The sequence below is a fragment of the Euprymna scolopes genome, chromosome 12 (assembly GCF_053919585.1).
Source record: "Euprymna scolopes isolate OS-2025 chromosome 12, ASM5391958v1, whole genome shotgun sequence".
Classification (NCBI taxonomy): domain Eukaryota; kingdom Metazoa; phylum Mollusca; class Cephalopoda; order Sepiida; family Sepiolidae; genus Euprymna; species Euprymna scolopes.
Window position 1 is genome coordinate 113,822,117 of NC_136493.1, and position 9,526 is coordinate 113,831,642.

The window sequence follows — 9,526 nt, forward strand, 5'->3', positions numbered from 1 at the left end:
CACACGGGTCTGACTCCGTCTAAAAAACGTAAAACTGCACCGAAAAGAATATCAAGCTCAAGCTGTAACGGCAATCCTTTATCCATGAAGCTCGTGCAAACAACAAAGAATGAATATTTCTCATTGCAAAACTCTTACTTCCCTGGTATACCTTAATCCGTGATATTTCCTCTATAAAATATGTTGACAATAACAATTTCCTTAGTCGGGAAGGATTCCTCAGTCACGAAAGATTTCCAGCCTTACAATTACACAAATATTATCTTTTTTACTTGGATTATAAGTCTGGGCTTTCGTCTTATAAAAATGCACATTTCTCCGCTTTATTCACGGACTTTAATCTTATTAATTTCATGCTTATGGGAAATGATGAAGATACAGGACTGAATACATATTACATGTCTCTCATAAATAAAATAAACATAAATAAACTAGTTCTGGTTAAATAAAATTTCTTAATTTGAATTTTAGAATTTGCTCCCGAGTTGTTGCTATTTACTGATACTTTTTTTTGTTTGTTTGTTTTGTTTTTCTTGTTGGAGAAAAAAGTTTCGATCTATGCTCCCGTCACCGTCACGAAATCGGACGTCGGTCGTTATCCTTTTCCTTTCATGTTTCTGAATTTTTTAGAAGAGTATTGATAATTCATATTAATTGGATTAGATTAGTCGGACTACTGTCTACATCTTGAGTGTTGTTTTCGCTCAGTTTCAGTCGATGTAACCTTCGACCTTCTTCAGGTGTATCCTGTCGAACATTGGAATCTTTCTGTCAAACTCGGGAATCTGCACGGAATTTCGAACGGAACCCTTTATTTAATTCACGGAGTAGCATGCTTTCAATCTGTAAGCAATGGCCGGATAGAAACTCTCAGTAATTCATAATTGTATTTTTGGTAAAGATTGAACCTGTAACATCCAGAAGCTTATCTCTCCTTATCCATTATCAATATGTACAAAAGTATCACAAGCATGGCATATTTATTTTAATTTTTATATTTATTAAATATTTATGTCAATGTTGGCTTTACAGATTTGAACCTTGATATATAGGAGATTTGAACCACTGGAATAAATTCGATTTGGTTTTTAGCCGGTAAAAATAGCTGCTAAGGGTCAAAATTGAAAAAATTGGAACTTGGCAGGCGTAAGCCGAATAAATATGTCCTATTTTTACGTATTCGCAAATATACGTTATTTCTTAAGGTTTTTATATGTGTATGAACGAGGCTCATAATAATGAATAATGCTGAAGAGCTATAGATTTTTTTTGGTTTCGATTCTAGCTGATTGCACCAAAGTAATATGTATTTTTTAATTTTTGAAATCACTACTATGCATATGATAATCAATAGAGAATTGGTTCTTTAGTAATAAATACAAAATCTGCAGAAATTAAAATATGTTTAAGCGTATTTTACGACCGGGCAACGCTGTGCGGCTTGCTAGTACTTTATAATAAAATATTATTACAAACGAAACGAAAAAAAAAACACGAATTTTTTAAATAACTACTATGCATCGGGTACAATATGATAATCAACAGAGAATTGGTTCTTTAGTAATAAATACAAAATCTACTTCTATGAACAAGTTGCTTTAATAACGAAAGTTTCATAAAATGGGTTTGTTTCCGGCAGCTTTGTAACTCTTGCTTCCATTATTTTATCCTTTAGTCCTCACATTCCATGAGCGACGTTTCTGACAAAGTGAGAGAATTGCTGTTTTCTGCGTTAGCGTCTATCCATCTAACACCTATCGTTAGTTAGTTTTAAATTCGACAACACACACTACAAAACAAAACTTCGATCTCCCAATATGAAACCCGTCAAAACGAGGTTCTAGCATCTCTATTCCTGGAATTCCAAACATTCACCCTTTAAATGCAGTACACATCACAGACATACTGATGGCATAAATACATCACAGACATATTGACAGTGTATTTATTCTCCCTAAAGACACAAGAATAAAGAAAATTAAATTCCATCAAACCAACTATTGACTTTACATATTAAAAATAAGTAGGCTATAGTATACCATTCTATCATTCTATTTAAAAGAACACATTGTATTTAATTTCCATTTACACAGCAATTGCACAAAGAGAAACGACTATATACACTTCTACTCGCATCATATCAAGATTAAAACCAATGATAGGGTTCTTCTTGTGAACCGTGAGAATATGCATGGCGCAACACTGTTGTGGCTCTAGGAATGGTTTATAAAGAAAGACTCGAACAACAGATTTAAAGAGAAAAAGAATATATTATACAAGAAAATGAATACAAATAAAAGGTTGCCGGCATTTTTCGACTGTTAGTTAGACAGTCTGGAGTCTCGTGTTGGGCGTATTAAACTCTGGGTGTTTATAATGATTAGAAGAGTCAATATATACGGCATAATCGCGTTGACACACTGGTTCTCGTCAGATCACCGAAGTTAAGAAACGTTGAGTCTGGTTAGTACAAGATGGGTGACCATTTTGGAATTCCAGGCGCTGTATGTACTCTCCGCTTATCTCAGCGTTTGTTTCCAGTCCACTTGCCACTGGTATTTAACAATGTCGACTCAGGAGAGGTGTGGTTGGAGATTGCGCACCTCCTGCCACAAAAGTTTCACGCGCAGGCACCCATTCGTGAGTATCCATAATCTGTCAAAGACCAAAGGAGCCTGTTTCTTTTCTGTTTTTTTTTTGTTTGTTTTTTGTTTTGTTTTTTTAGAAGAGCCCATTGCAAGTGAATTGGTAAGTTCCCATAACAAACACTGAAATAAAGAATATAAACTGATTTTATTTTAAACGCAAAAGTTTTTTGTGCTTCCATTTTAGGGATTCTATTTTGGGAAGAAGATTTGGTGGGAGAGTCGATTTTAGAGAAGCATTTTTACTGAAAACTTTTTTATAATTACATGTGAGACAGCGATAAAAAATGTTATATAAAATAATGAGTTCGAAAACTGGATGGCCCACTTAAAAGTAGCCCAGAAAATGTAGTAGAGAGGAGGGACATTCTTTTATTGTTTTAATTACCTGTAGTGTGATAAAAGATGCTATAAAGTTCTCCCCGTTGACATCTATGCATTTCTGGTCACGTTTTACAACGTTTGCAGATACTACCTGTAGATATTCTTTGCTGATTCTCCTGATAGCGTTGGTAATGTTCTCCTTTAGTCGGTCTAAATTGTGAGGATTATTTGCGTAAACTTTTTGGTTTTAAAGTCCATCAAAGATAAAAATGACACGAGGACAAGTCCAGGAAACGTGGTGGTCATAACCCTTTGCTTATTGTTCTCTCTTCCATAAATATGTCATGAACTCGTGTCAGTGGTTTGTGAGACGTATCGCATGTAGCGCCATCTTGTTGGAAAAAGAATTACATTTTGTCTTGTGGTGCCAGTTGGTCATTAACAGAAATAGATTGGGATGCTTTTAAGTGGGCCGCTTAATCTGGAAAAAAAATGGTTAGAGAAAAATTAGAGAGATCAAGCTACTTGCAAGTTGGACAACGTATATTATATAAAAGGAACTTTGTCTATGTGTGTGTCCGTGTGTGTTAGTTCGCTCCCTATGGATTCGGAAACGGCCTGGTCGATTTTTATGAAATTTCACACGAAGACACTTTATATGCCTGGCAGTGTTCTTAGATACGTTTTATATCGGAATATCTTCGATAAGCATCGATGATCGATAATCGAAATAATCCGATAAAAGAAAAAAAACAGGCGCTTTTGACCAATGTTATCACTTTATATAGCCTAACATTACAATTGCATTTGAGAAGTATTATCACACAAGCCGAAAGACTCGAAATATAAAATCAACAGTGTGTTCTTTGATATGACAGGGGTGCGTTCGAAATAAATGTTTCTGTTTAAAGCATAATTGAACCATGATATTTGACTTTTTCGTTATAAATTTAAATTCAAGCCATTATTCCCGCACAAACAGTAAGGCCACTCATATAAAATCAAGAGTATGCTCTTTTATATGACAGGGGCGTGTTCGAAAGTATGTTTCTCTTTCAATTAAACCGTGATACTTGACTTTTGCATTTTAAACTTTAATTCAAGCCATTTTATATAAAATATAATTTTATAAAATCAACAGTAGGTTCTCTACAGTGCAATGTAGACTATAATGTATTCTGAACTAAGTCACTGCGGGGAAACATGTGAAGCTTCATTCCGGTGCACCGCGATGGGTTCTCAACTAGAGTAGGCAATCAATCGATTTAATTGAAATCGAAATACCACAAACAAAACGAAATCGAAATCCCACAAACAAAACGAAAAATAAAAACACTATGTCTACTTCTATAAATAAGTTGTTTTAATAACGAAAGTTTCGGCCTCGTAACGTTGCTTTCCTTATTTTGCCCTGTAGTCCAAACATTCCATGAGCGATGTTGCTGACTAAGTGAGAGAAATGCTGTTTTCTGAGTTTACGTCTATCCATCTATCCATCTAACACGTATCGTTAGTCAATCAATTGATTTAATTGAAAAATTTCGATGACAATAAAAATATGGGAGAGTGAAACATTTGTTGGGCATCATTCAATCCCGAGCAACGTCGGATCTCCCTGATATATATATATATATTTATATATATATGCGTGTGTGTGTGGGTGTGTTTAAAATGTTTATATATATATACATATATGTGTGTCTGTGTGTGTGTCTGTGTGTGTGTGTTTACATGAAAGTTTACATAGACATGAAAACAGAATATTTGTTTATATATTCAGAGTCTTTGCAGAAAAAGGCTTGTTCTTTAGCTGAGATATTAAATATATTTGAATCGATAATTTAAGGGCCGTGAATTAATGGTAATCAAAACTTCCCACTCTATTACACAAATTATATTTGATTAAAAGTTATTAATAAGAGTAAATTTTCATTTGTTTTCATTGTAGAAAGAAAGTTCAATGAGAAAAATTAGGAATATTTAAATGATTAAGTTTATGCATTTGTTGTTTATGAGTTAATGAATCGTGTGTGTGTTAGTTTCCGCATGCGTATGTTTATGTCTATCTGTATGCGTAAGTTGAGATAGCAACCCCTAGCCCGACAGAGAAACGAGGAGGCTAAGGCAAATTCTACCCTGAGTTTTGGGTCAACTGTTTATTGTAGGAAAAATTAGACCTCATATAGGTCGGGATGGATCCAAAAGCGCCATTTCAAATAAATTCAGAAAATCTTCTGATTGGTCCAAAATATTTTTATTTGTTTTGATTAATTCGAATGAATACATGCGCAAATCTGGTTGCTCAGAAACGAGTTTAAGCATTTTTATTTTGGACACCGATGTATAAACATCGCTAGCTACAAGGTTTCCATATAATAACACTAAAACCAAGAATATTAGACCGAATTATTCGACATCACATGTTAGCCATGAACATACACAAAATATTTCTATAGGAGAATGTCTAGATTAAGTATTTGGTGCAGGCCGGTAATGATCCAGACAAACACAGTAATATAGTTAACAAAAATGTATTAGCAAAAGTATGTTATAAAAGTATATGTCATGATTCTGGGGCTATAACTGTCACGAATTGCTAACTCAAAAACGTGTTAGATTTTTTTTTTTTTTACACAGTGGTCACCACTTATCAAGGGCCGTAAGCCACTCAGGGGTAAGGGTTATTGCAAGTACATTGCGTTAGTGTGGAGATTTGATGAAGTGTTTACTTAAGGGGGCGGTTCATTAAGAATTTGTTAACGTTGGACTTGAAGACATCCAAGTTGTAATCCGGTGGGAAGCAGGCAGACAGAACAGAGTTCCACAGGCGTGCAGTTCTAAGAAAGAAGCTTTGTTCATGGAATCCACGTTTTGATTTAGGCACAGATAAAGAGTGGGGGAAATTTTTCACAGTGGATTCAGCTAGACGGGTGTTTTTCGTGAAAGATTGGCGAGGGGGGACCAGAGATTGGAATTCAGACGAGCACCTGCCATGGAAATAACGATAAAACAAGGATAGGCTCGCAACGTCTCTTCTGTGGGAGAGAGCTTGCAGGGTAGAGAAAAGGGCATCCCCCACTAAGCCACGAAGTCTATTTTGTACTCTGTCAAGGCAGGATAGGCTATTTTTAGCAGCTCCTGCCCAGATATGGCAGCAGTATTCCATCCTTGGACGTACTTGGCTTTTATATAGATAGAGAATTGCATCAGTAGTGAGATATCTTCTGGAGCGGTAGAAGGATTCCACCATCTTTCCAGCGACCTTGGCAACAGACTTGATGTACGTGTTCCATTTCAGATCAGGAGTAAAGTTCAAACCCAGAAGCTTGTCAAAACACGGGGCCTCTCCCAGACGAGAGCCATCCATCACAATTGATGCCAGGTGGGGATCAGAGCGTTGATGATGTAAGAATAGGAGTTTGGTTTTAGATGCATTAAAGGTAACCAGCCACGTCTTTCCCCACTGAACCACGCGCTCGAGATCAGAGGAGAGAGAACCAGAGAGAACTTTGTCATTTACAGCCTTTGCTGTGTTGCCGTAGATGGTCGTGTCATCAGCATAGATGTCAACGAATGATTTAAATATGTGTTTAGGGAGGTCATTGATGTAGATCAGGAAGAGAGTTGGGCCCAGGATTGACCCCTAAGGGATCCAGCATTAATACTGCAGGCCTCCGATTTTTGTCCATTGACCACTACTCTTATGAGCCTATCGGAGAGAAATGATTTAATGATTGAGAAAACATTTCCAATTATACCGTAGCTGTAACTATATTCATAGGTTGTTTGTAATTACACAGCCAGCAAAAAGAAATCATGACTCTTCATATTGGTCAAAAGTGCTTTTTAGCGACGAAAGCAAGTTCAATAGGCTAGGCAGCGATGGTAAGCAGTGCGTCTGTCGGAGGAAAGATGAAGAATTTAATCCTAGGTGCTAAGTTTCAACGCTGCAAAGTGGTGGAGGTTCAGTTTTGGTGTGGGGCATTATTAGTACCAATGGCCAAGGGTCTATAGTTCGCTTGCAAGGTCGAATTAATTCGACCAAGTACATTAATATATTGACTGAGCATTTTCTACCCTACTTTGGTCGGAATTTGGATGATAATCCCAACTTCATGTAGGATAATGCTCCCATTCACACAGCTGACAATGTCAGGAGGCTCCTGGAAGAGCATGATATTCCGTGTTTGGATTGGCCTGCACAATCTCCAGACCTCAATCCTATCGAAAACGTATGGAATTATATCAAACAACAGCTACGCAATGATAAAATTTCAAATTTGGAAGAACTTTGAACAAAAATTAAAGAAAAGCAGGATGCCGTTTCCCCGGAGTATTGCTGCAGTCTAATTCAAGGAATTCCCAAAAGATTGCAGTCTGTTAAATTGCAGAAGGGCTATGCTACTAAATTGTGTTCCTGTTGTATTTGTGTTGCATTAATGTTCTAAAGTTACATTTAATAACAATTTTCCATCAATGTCAAGAGGTTCCTGGAAGAGCATGATATTCCGTGTTTGGATTGGCATGCACAATATCCAGATCTCAATCCTATCGAAAACATATGGCATTACGCAATTATAAAATTTAAAATTTGGAAGAAATTTGGACAAAATTAAAGAACATGGGATGCCCTTTCCACGGAGTATTGCTGCAGTCTAATTCAAGGAATTCCTAAAAGATTGCAGACTGTCAAATTACAGAAGGGATATGCGACTAAATATTAACTAGTTCATTGTGTTCCTGTTTTATTTGTGTGGCATTAATGTTCTAAAGTTACATTTAAATAACAATTTTTCATTTTGCGAACATTCTTTTTGCCTCCTCAATTTGAAGTTATTTTTGACGTGAGCACTAGAATATTTCAATTAAAAGTCAAACATGAACAGGTAAAATTATAGAGGAATTAACTTGCTACTTTAAATTATCGATTCAAATATCTTTAATATCTCTGCTAAAGAATAAGCCTTGTTCAGTATCCGTACCATAGAAACAACCTAACAAACTACCAAAACTTATATTAATAAAAAGAGACCAGACCAATTCACCTACTATAAAGATTGATATTTAATCAATGCAATAAATTACATCACCGAAACACAATACAAGTTTGACAAAAGTATACATAAAAACAAATGCTTTATCAATCTTAATGAGAATTAAAACTCAACGCTTTAAAAAGTCCCTTTTAACCATAATAGATTTTTAACACGATTTTATCTTTTCTTTGATTTCTTCTAATCAAAAATTCACAACAAAACGTTTTTGCCGCCTAACAGAAGGACTACTTATATTATATAAGCATGCACAGTGAACAGTATGTCAATAAACACCGGATAATTTAAGTAAAAAACTGATGCACATCTCTTTAGGGTTTGGTTTAGGATTAGGTTAGAGTTTAGAGTTATGGAGGTTAGCCTTGGGATTAGGGTTTTGGTTTGTGTTTAGTGTTAGGGTTAGGATTAGGGTTAGGGTTAGGGTCTGAGTTAGGGTTAGGCTTTAATAGATATTTTATTACTCTCTTCACAGCTTGAATAAAACCAGATTAGGTCTCATCCTTTCATCCATTAATTTCTACTTACGTCTCTCACTTAGCCCGTCCTTTTGGGCGGCTGCCACAAACATCAAAGCAATCAACCATTTTGATACGGAGACGCTATCAACCATTACGACGCTGATTATCATACACGTTTGAACTTTGTTTTAAATAATTAATTCTAAACATTAAAGAACGTCTCGACAAGAGTTTTTTTTTTTTTTTTACTTTAATGTTTTGTTCTGCATTTGTTAATTTTGCTGTTTGTTTGTTCCTAAATTGTCGGGTTTTTGTTTGCTTGTTTTCTTTTACTTGGGAATCACTACTTATCAAGGCCAGAACAGCACTCGAGGATAAGAGTTAATGAATATACGATAGTAGTGTAGTAATCGCTAATGGTGTAAATTGGGTAGAATTTGATTAATTATGGGGACGGCTCAACAAGAACTTGTTTACATTGGATTTGAAGGCTACCATGTTGTATTCAACTGGGAAGCAGGCTAACAGAACAGAAGCTATGCGTATTTGCGTTTAGATTTAGGCACTTATAGAGAGTGGGTGAAATCATATATAGTAGTTGTAGCTAGTCCAGTGTTTTTTGTGAAGATTTGGCAAGAAGGACTATAGATTGGAGTTCAGTTGAGCACTTGCCACGATAGCGATAGAGCAGAAAGGGGCTCGCAACGTCTCTTCTGTGGGAAAAGGGTTGAAGGGAAGAGGAAAGGTTTCGAAGCCGGTTTGAACTCTATCAAGAAATGATAGGTAGCGTCGGGCAGCTCTTGCCATGGTGTGGCAACAGTACTTCATTTTAGGATGTGCCTGACTCTTATGCGGGTAGAGGATTGCATCGGTAGTGAGATACCTGCTGAAGTCGTATAGTGGTCCAATCATTATTCCAGCAATATTGGCAACAGGTTTGATGTATGTCTTCCATTTCAGATCAGGGATGAAGGTCAGTCTCAGAAGCTTGTCAAGACGAAAGATATTCATTTCAATTGAGGTGTGATGGGGGGTCAGAGCGACT

At 36.2% G+C, this 9,526-nt stretch overlaps 1 pseudogene; it reads left to right on the forward strand.

Annotated features, from left to right (window-relative positions):
* The first annotated feature begins 2,394 nt into the window (after positions 1-2,394).
* Positions 2,395-2,511, forward strand: LOC145291637 (5S ribosomal RNA; annotated as a pseudogene).
* Positions 2,512-9,526: the final 7,015 nt, after the last annotated feature.